This window comes from Leptonychotes weddellii, chromosome X (assembly GCF_054177405.1).
Source record: "Leptonychotes weddellii isolate Sample4059 chromosome X, ASM5417740v2, whole genome shotgun sequence".
Lineage (NCBI taxonomy): Eukaryota > Metazoa > Chordata > Mammalia > Carnivora > Phocidae > Leptonychotes > Leptonychotes weddellii.
Genome location: NC_138385.1, coordinates 96,422,719 through 96,431,103, shown reverse-complemented (window position 1 = coordinate 96,431,103; position 8,385 = coordinate 96,422,719). Strand labels below are relative to the sequence as shown.

General features: G+C 39.7%; 1 protein-coding gene across 1 annotated transcript in view; it reads right to left on the bottom strand.

Moving 5' to 3' along the window:
• LOC145717893 (uncharacterized) overlaps window positions 1-4,116 on the bottom strand; it is a 216,967-nt gene extending 212,851 nt beyond the window's left edge. The window contains exon 1 of the mRNA XM_081809151.1: window positions 3,507-4,116. The gene's annotated coding sequence lies outside the window, so the exon portion shown is untranslated. The remainder of the gene's footprint in view (window positions 1-3,506) is intronic.
• Window positions 4,117-8,385: the final 4,269 nt, after the last annotated feature.

Below are 8,385 nucleotides of genomic sequence, written 5' to 3'. Positions count from 1 at the left end.
CACAAACAATGAATCATGGAACACTTCATCTAAAACTAATGATGTAATGTATGGGGATTAACATAAGAATAAAAAAAATAAATAAAAAAAAAAAGAAGGCAATTAATTTTTCAACAGCAACTTTTCTCATTCTCTTCCAGAGCCAAAGGCACATTACCATGAAAACGGTGTTGTTGTCTTTATGAAAGCAAAATGTGTGTTCCATCTGTGGACACGAGGGAGAAGCTAATTAGCTTGCACTAGAAAACGACTGTATTTAATCTTCTCGGATAAAAGGATATGAACTAAACTCAGTCGATTCAGATTTGCTCAGCAGACTCCTTATGAAGTTTCTAATCACATAAGAAGTTTGTTCTTGCTTATCTTTATTTGAAAGAGATCGCAACAAGGACAGGAATTGATTTGGGAAATGAAATCCTAAGGCCTCCAAACAGGAATGTTATTAACAACCTGTTATGACTAGTCAAGCATGGGAACCAACCAATCACGCGGATGCTGTAAACAATGTTTCCTCCAGCCACGTGGGTGTGCAGCCATCCTGCCAATGAGCAGGCTCCTCTCATAGAATGAGACCTAGCCAGGGGACTTCAGCTACTTTCTCTTTCTTTAGAGCCTATGAGTCTTCTTTCAGTTGGTATTCTACCATCAGTTTAAAACTCCCAAGCATATTGAAAGAAAAATAACTGGGGGCACCTGGGTGGCTCAGTTGGTTAAGCATCACACTCTTGATTTTGTCACAGGTCATGATCTCAGAGTGGTGAGATCGAGCCCTGCTTGGGGCTCCAGGATGGGTGTGGCGCCTCGAGATTCTCTCTCTCTCTCCCCCCCTTTGCCCCTCCCCCCACTCAAATTCACGCTTTTGTGTGCGGGTGCGCTCTCTCTAAAATAGATCATCAAACTGGAATTTTGGAGTGGAGGAATTAAAAGAGGTGGAAATAGATGAAATAATTTCAGGCAAGTATCCAAATTCAGTATCTATAATTGAATATTTATAAGAGCATAATTACTAGAAAAGTTTACACAGAGGCCATTATCGAAGAGACTGGAGAACCAACCGAAAATTCAAGGATTAGAGGTTCTGTGTAGAGGTCCATCGGGGACATTAACTAAGAGGAAGCTAGGTGCTCATGCCCATAAACACTAATGGGTTCCTCTGTAATTTAAAAGAAGTTAAGAAACCTTTCAGAATGTCAAAAAAACTAATTCCTCAAATTGAAAACCAACTGAAACAAATGAACCCAGTTATATATCAAACTGACATTATAACCATAGAAAATAATTATTTCAAGTGTCTCCAAAACACAGCATTTTCTTTTCATCCTTTGGGGATACATTATAAGAAAAAGAGAAACGCAAAAAAAAGATCTTGAATTTTATTCAGTAGTTTTATGGTTAGTGGTAATACTGTATTGCTAATTGAAACCATTTTTGTATATTAAAGAATAAAATAAATAAATGATAGAATCCAAGATTTTTCAGTGTAAGAGAAAAGAGCCCTAAGTATAAAACCAAATAAGAATGCTGTAAAAATCAATATAAACTCGGGGCGCCTGCGTGGCTCAGTCGTTAAGCATCTGCCTTCCACTCAGGTCATGATCCCAGGGTCCTGGGACGGAGCCCCGCATCCGGCTCCCTGATCGGCGGGAAGCCTGCTTCTCCTTCTCCCTCTCCCACTCCCCCTGCTTGTGTTCCCTCTCTCGCTGTGTCTCTCTCTTTCAAATAAATAAATAAAATCTTAAAAAAAAAAAATCAATATAAACTCATTGTGTGTGTGTTCTAAAGCTGTCTGCTGATAAAGACATGCCAGAAACTATGATTCCTAAATGCCATTAACTACTAAAAAGAAGCAGTGCTCTTTAGAGAAAGAGTGGTTTCTAGATATGGGATATGGAAAATGCTAGGTGAACACGGGATGGCCTGTTGAGCTAAAAAGCAAGGAAGTGCTCAAAGACTAACCGGATTTGGGGCTAAGAATCAAACAGTAGAATAAAGATATATACTTAAAGAATGCAAGCAAATTTTCATAATATTCTAATCAAAATTAGCTGGCACGTTTATAAACTTCTATTGCAATAAATGAAAACCACATGCCTTCCGAAAAATGTGACTATCGCTGATTGAAATGCATTGACTATATTAAAATCCACGGGTCTGTGCGAAGAAAACAGCAACAAAAGACTCATTTGCCATCACTGAGGGAGAATATTACACCTCCTCCTTACTTTGGAATTTGTATTGAAGAAAACATTTATCCCGGTTTGCAATAGGAATTATGTTTCAGTGTAATCAAATTGACACAGCTGATGAGAAAGCTCTTTCTCAAAGTAGAATGACAGCTGATGAATGTAAAACGAATGACTGATTTAGAAAACCACCAATCGGTAGCCTCTTACGTAGTCCTTCGTTAGGGCAAGGATTAACCACAGATGTGAAAACCATTAGCTAAATTGTTAATGGGGAATTGGATCATCACATGGTGCCAAAGAATCACCCCAGAGATTACAAACAGCTTGCCAGGGGGGAAATGTAACTTTACAAGGGAGGGATCGGGCTGTCACCATTTTAAGCCAGTGATCAATCAGCATTTTCAAATAATAATGGGACAATCAGATCTTATGAGCCCCCTGAGGTGATGTGGTAGGAAATACACACCATCACTTATGAAGTATTCTGCACAATAAATGCTTCATGTGCACTGAACCAAGCTGGAAGCTCGGACTTGCATTTAGAGCAAGTACAGGGCACAGCAGGACAAGCGAAATGACCCCACGAGGTAAAACGTGAACAAGTCCAGGAAATGGAACTGTTATGGAACTATTGTTTGAAGCAGAGCTTCACGTTGGACCCTACGAACCATCAAAGGCTTTGGACAAACACCAACAATCGTCACACGATGCAGGCTGAAACTCATAAGCAGAGGGTTCTACAGTAGGATGTGTGCACAGCAGAAAGCATCATGGGTGAAATTACAAAAAAGGGACTCCCTTTCATGAGTGGCCTTGCAAGCAGAGGGAGTCCGGGAATCCTGGACTCAGGAAAGTGCTAAACAAGTACCATACCGTTGGGTCTTCTGCTGATAGCACCTGACAGGCTTGTGGGCCATTGGGACCATGGGAAGCAGCATCTGCTAAGGGGAGGGAGAGACACCAATCCCAGGCAGCAGGAAACCTGGAGAGACCCAGCAAATGCCCGACGGTGGGCAATTCTTCCTGTCTCCTTAGGGGATCATCCCTTAGGGATAAACCCTAAGTCCCCTATGGGGGCCTCTTCAGGTCAATGGGGGAAAAAGAGTGAGAGAGTAAGAAAGAAAGAGAGAGAAAGAGACAAATGAGACCTGGCAGTTTCTGGTCCCATTTATAAGGAGCTTGGAAGTCACCAATCCATCCAGCAAGTGAAGAACTGAACAAACTGAAAAATCAACTCTTCTTAGATCCGTAAGAGAAGTAAGGTCACAGGGCAAATCCCCAAATCGGAGAGACAGGCAAATAAAAAGAATCAGCACTTACCGGATCAGAAGCAGGATCTGCAGCCTGCACAGGAACCCGTGTCAGAGCAGGGAAAGCGGAAGTGTAACAGACCAGCAGCCAGAGGCTTCCGGCGCCCGAATCCGAGAGTTACAAACTCCAGGGGGACCCACTCATCGAAGGGCCCTCACACTTCTGTGAGTTTTAACTCCAGGAGCTGGACCAGGATCCCACAGTAAATTTCGGATAAAAATCCCCTCGGGCTTCCAACAGGGAGAGGGGGAAGGGATCCATTTTGAAATACACAAGAGTGCTCTGTTTTTCTTAACAAAGGTCTACCCTCGGAGAAGTCATTTAACAGGAGCCCAAAAGACCTGGGAGAAGGGAAATACCCGACTCCATCCAGCCCACTCTAGCCATCCTGTTCCCCCAGGGGACGAAGGGGAAACTGACAAAGACTTGTGAAATTCACAGTCCAGAGACACAGGCTCCCTAGAGATTAAGACCTAATCCTAGGACTATAAAACACTTCCCCACCCCCGACACTGTATCACCAAATTACTAAAGGCTTGTTTCTATCAGTTTCTTTTACCCGGTACATCACATCTGGCTATCGAGAAAACCTAAGAACGCATACTAAAAGACAAAAAAAAAAAAACAGTCTGAAGAGACAGAGCAAGCAACAGAAAAAGACATGGCAGGGATGTTGGAGTTATCAGACCGGGAATTCAAATCAACGATGATTAATATGCTAAGGGCTCTAATGGACAGACATCATGCACGAACAGATGGGCAATGTAAGCAGAGAGATGGAAATCCTAAGAACCAAAAAGAAATGCTACAACTCAAAAACACTGTGACAAATGAAGAATGCCTTTAATGGGCTTATTAGTAGACTGGACACAGCTGAGAGAGGCATACTGAGCTATTTAGGGGTGAGCTGTCAAAATGTCTGAGTTACTCGAAAATACTCTGCACAAATAGATGAAGCGAATATGGGAAAAAAATAGATGATGGATGTCCATTATATTTCTATTTTTCTGTTTATTTGAAAAATGTATATATATATTCCAATAAATGTTTAATGAGATCAAGCATGCAGATTTAATTATATATTTTAATTAAAGATACATCAATATATACTATATTTTAATTATATTTATGTTTAATGATATATAAATATAAAAGAATAGAGTTAACTGTATTATCATTTTCTACCAAGCACTAAATGATTCCAAGTAAGCTGAAGACTTTAATTAAAACAGCGTCAGTAGAAGTCTGAGCAGGACCTGAAATTAATAAATGTGCTAATCGGAGAGCCCTGCTGAGAACCTTCGCTCATTTGTATTTAACTGCGGCATACATTATTTCTAATAGGAGATTTAATATTTGTACAGCACTGTGTTTTTGTAGCTTTGTTTTAAAACATTATCAAAATACTGAAAAGTAAATATCCTAGGCCCCCATCAGCCTTCCCAAGAAGGAAAACAACAGCAGGCTTTCTTTCCAGAATTTTTCTGTGCAGATTCCTTGTTAGATTACTATACTGATAATTACCCACCTTGCTTTTTCATTTTTAGTGTCTGTTTAATTTTTAGCTTTTGATTTGAACATTTGTAGCTTCAGGTTTTACCTTTCAGTTTTGACTTTTTATTAGGGAAGACTTCAAACACTCAAGTAGCAAAAGAAGAGTATATTGAAACCCCATGTACCCATCGACCCATACAGTTGTCTTAAACTCAGGGTCAGTCTTGTCTCATCTGTGTTCTCCTTCCTGCCCAGAGATGAATACACTATTACCTTCATAATCTATAGATTGTTATGAAGCAAATCCCAAACAGCAGATTACTTCCCCCAGAATGTTTCATTAGGCTACTCTGAAATATAAAGGCTCTTCTTTAAATATAGCTTCGACATCATTACCAAACTTAAAAAAAATAACAATAATTATTTAGTATTATCAGAATTTCCAGTCAGTGTTCAAACGTCCCCAAATGACTTATAAATGCACTTTTAAAGTTGATCCATCATAAGGATTCGAAGTCCACGCATTGCATTTAGTTTAAATGTCTTAGTCCTATTAGTCCCTATATGCGGTTTTGTTTTGTTCTTAAAGATTGTATTTTATTTTGAGAGCGAGAGAGAGCACGTGAGCAGGGGGAGGAGGCAGAGGGAGAGGGAGACAGAGAATCCCAAGCTGACTCTGCACTGAGCACGCAGCCCGACCGGGGCTCGATCTCACCACCCTGAGATCATGAGATCATGACCTGAGCCGAAGCAAGTTAGACATGGAATCGACTGCAGAGTTTGCCATTGTACCGGTGTCCCATAACAGATTTAACCTAGTCACCCGTGATGGATGGTGAGGCTTTTTTTCAGCCGCTTACTGTTATAAATCATGCTGCAGTAAATAATCTCAAATATATAGCTTTGTGTGTGTGTGTGTGTGTGTGTGTATATATATATATGGAAAACAAATTCCTATACAAGGAATTGTTGGTTCACATGGCATGGGACTTTGCAATTTTAATGGAAACTAACAAATTGTCCTCCAAAGAGACTGCCCCAAGGGTATACCGGTTTTCCCACACCCACACCAACATTGGTGTGATCTAAAATTGTGTGCCAATATAAGAGGTGAAAAATGGTAAATGTTGTTTTATTTTCATTTTTTTAACTAGGAGCAAAACCTTATCCTTTTGTTTATTTATAAGACATTTGTTCTTCGTTTTCTATGAGATAACTCTGTGATCTTCGACCAGTTTTTCTATTGAATTGTTGGTCTTTTCATATTGATTTACATGACCAGTTTATAGAACAGGGAAATGAGTTCTTCTGATGTGTGTTGCAAATATCTTTTTCTTGTTTGCCTTTTATTTGTGGTATTTCTTGATATACAGGATTTTTTCCCAAAAAATCCACGCGCTTTATTTTATCCACTCCATGATAATAAAATTTCTCCTATGTTTTCTTTATACACAGGGTATTAGAATTTCCAAAGGCTTCTGCATGCGCTATCTCGTTTGTAACAAAGAAAGAGTGGCAAGAGTTGGCTAAGTGACTCAGCTCACATCTCTCATCTTCATTGTGTGCCCTTGCCTGGTAAACGTTGATAAATGCCCAAGCCTGTGTTTCCCCCCCAAATTCATCTCGGGTGTGCTCTACAAGAAATGAATACTTTGGTCAAATCATTTTTAGAAATACTGGGTAACTTCCCAGATGGCCTCTATTCTCCCTTATTACATTTAGGGATATAACTGAGACTAATTGAAGGAATTGGTGAATAGTGGTATTTTTCCTGAATATTAATAGAATTTCCGGGCGCCTGGGTGGCTCAGTCGGTTGAGCGACTGCCTTCGGCTCAGGTCATGATCCTGGAGTCCCGGGATCGAGTCCCGCATCGGGCTCCCTGCTTCGCAGGGAGTCTGCTTCTCCCTCTGACCCTCCCCCTCTCATGCTCTCTCTATCTCATTCTCTCTCTCAAATAAATAAATAAATAAATAAAATAGAATTTCCAACAGTGGCTAACTGAGGAAGGCATTCAATGGAATTGGTTACCTAAAAAGTCCTTCTAAAACAAAAGCAAAAACAATTTTTAACGGGAGAAGCTAGAAGTCAGGTTTGTTTGCCCCTTAATGTATAATACTGGATAATGGAGGAGATACTTTAAGTCCCTTTCACTGACAAATGGTGCTGAGAAAAAAATGAGTAGTCAGAAGTCAAATGAGTTGTCCAAGGTCACTCACAGAGTAAGTGGTGGAGCCAGGATTCATATCCAAATTTCTCAGTTTGGACTGCAGCCAGTATTCTGTTTTCTCAAAAGAATAATCCAGAAACCAGAGAGGATATTAATGTGAGGCAAAGTATACACTGAAAGTAAATTTGGGGTGTCATTGATCCTCATTTATCTTGAAAGACACTAGTTTCTGCCTCTAATACAAACTACCTTGCTTATACAACCCATGAAACATTTATTTATAAGAACTTACTGGTTTTCCCATGGACTCTCCTCCTTCCCACAGTTGTCCAGGCATCACGCCATGCCCTCTCAGCAACAGCTGCTTGGTATTTGTTGAATGAACTCTCACTGCTACTCAAAATCTCAAAGAAAATTCAGTGGTTGATTGTCACTTATGAATCTTGATTTTATATGTACATGCACACGTATTTTAAGATACCCCCATCAGTAAAAGAGCCTCTTTTCTATTGTGAATCATTTGATTAAAGAGAAGTTGCCATCATTAAAATGAAATCCAGAGCCTAAACTGAGCCAAAGAAATAAAACACAGATTTTCCTTTTTAATAACCAAAACTAGTATATGTATATATATATGCAATGTATAAATAAAATATAGAATCCCACAACCCCAGGAGTATATATATCTCAGCCCACTAAAATCTTATGTGCAAACTATAATTATAACAACTTTTACCAAACATTCTCCATATGCTAGGCACTGGATTAAGACCTTATTTGGATTATCTCATTTCATCCTCATAACAACCTTTTGAGTTAGATATCAGCGCTATCAAGCTGTGAGAAGACATGAAGGAACCTTCAATGCACATTACTAAGTGAAAGAAACCAATCTGAAAAGGCTGCATACTATATGATTCCAACTATCTGACATTCTGGAAAAGGCAAAACTATGGAGACCATAAAAAGATCAGTGGTTGCCAGGGGTTAGAAAGGAGAGAGGGATGAATAGGTAGAGCACAGAGGATTTTTACAGCATTAAAAATACTCTGTATGACACTACAATGGTGCATACACAGCATTACGCATTTGTCCAAATCCATAGAATGTACAACAGCAAGGGTGAACCCTAATGTAAACTATGGACTCTGGGCAATAATGATGTGTCAGTGTAGGTTCGTCAACTGTAACAAATGTCCCACTCTGGTAGGGGATGTTGCTAAT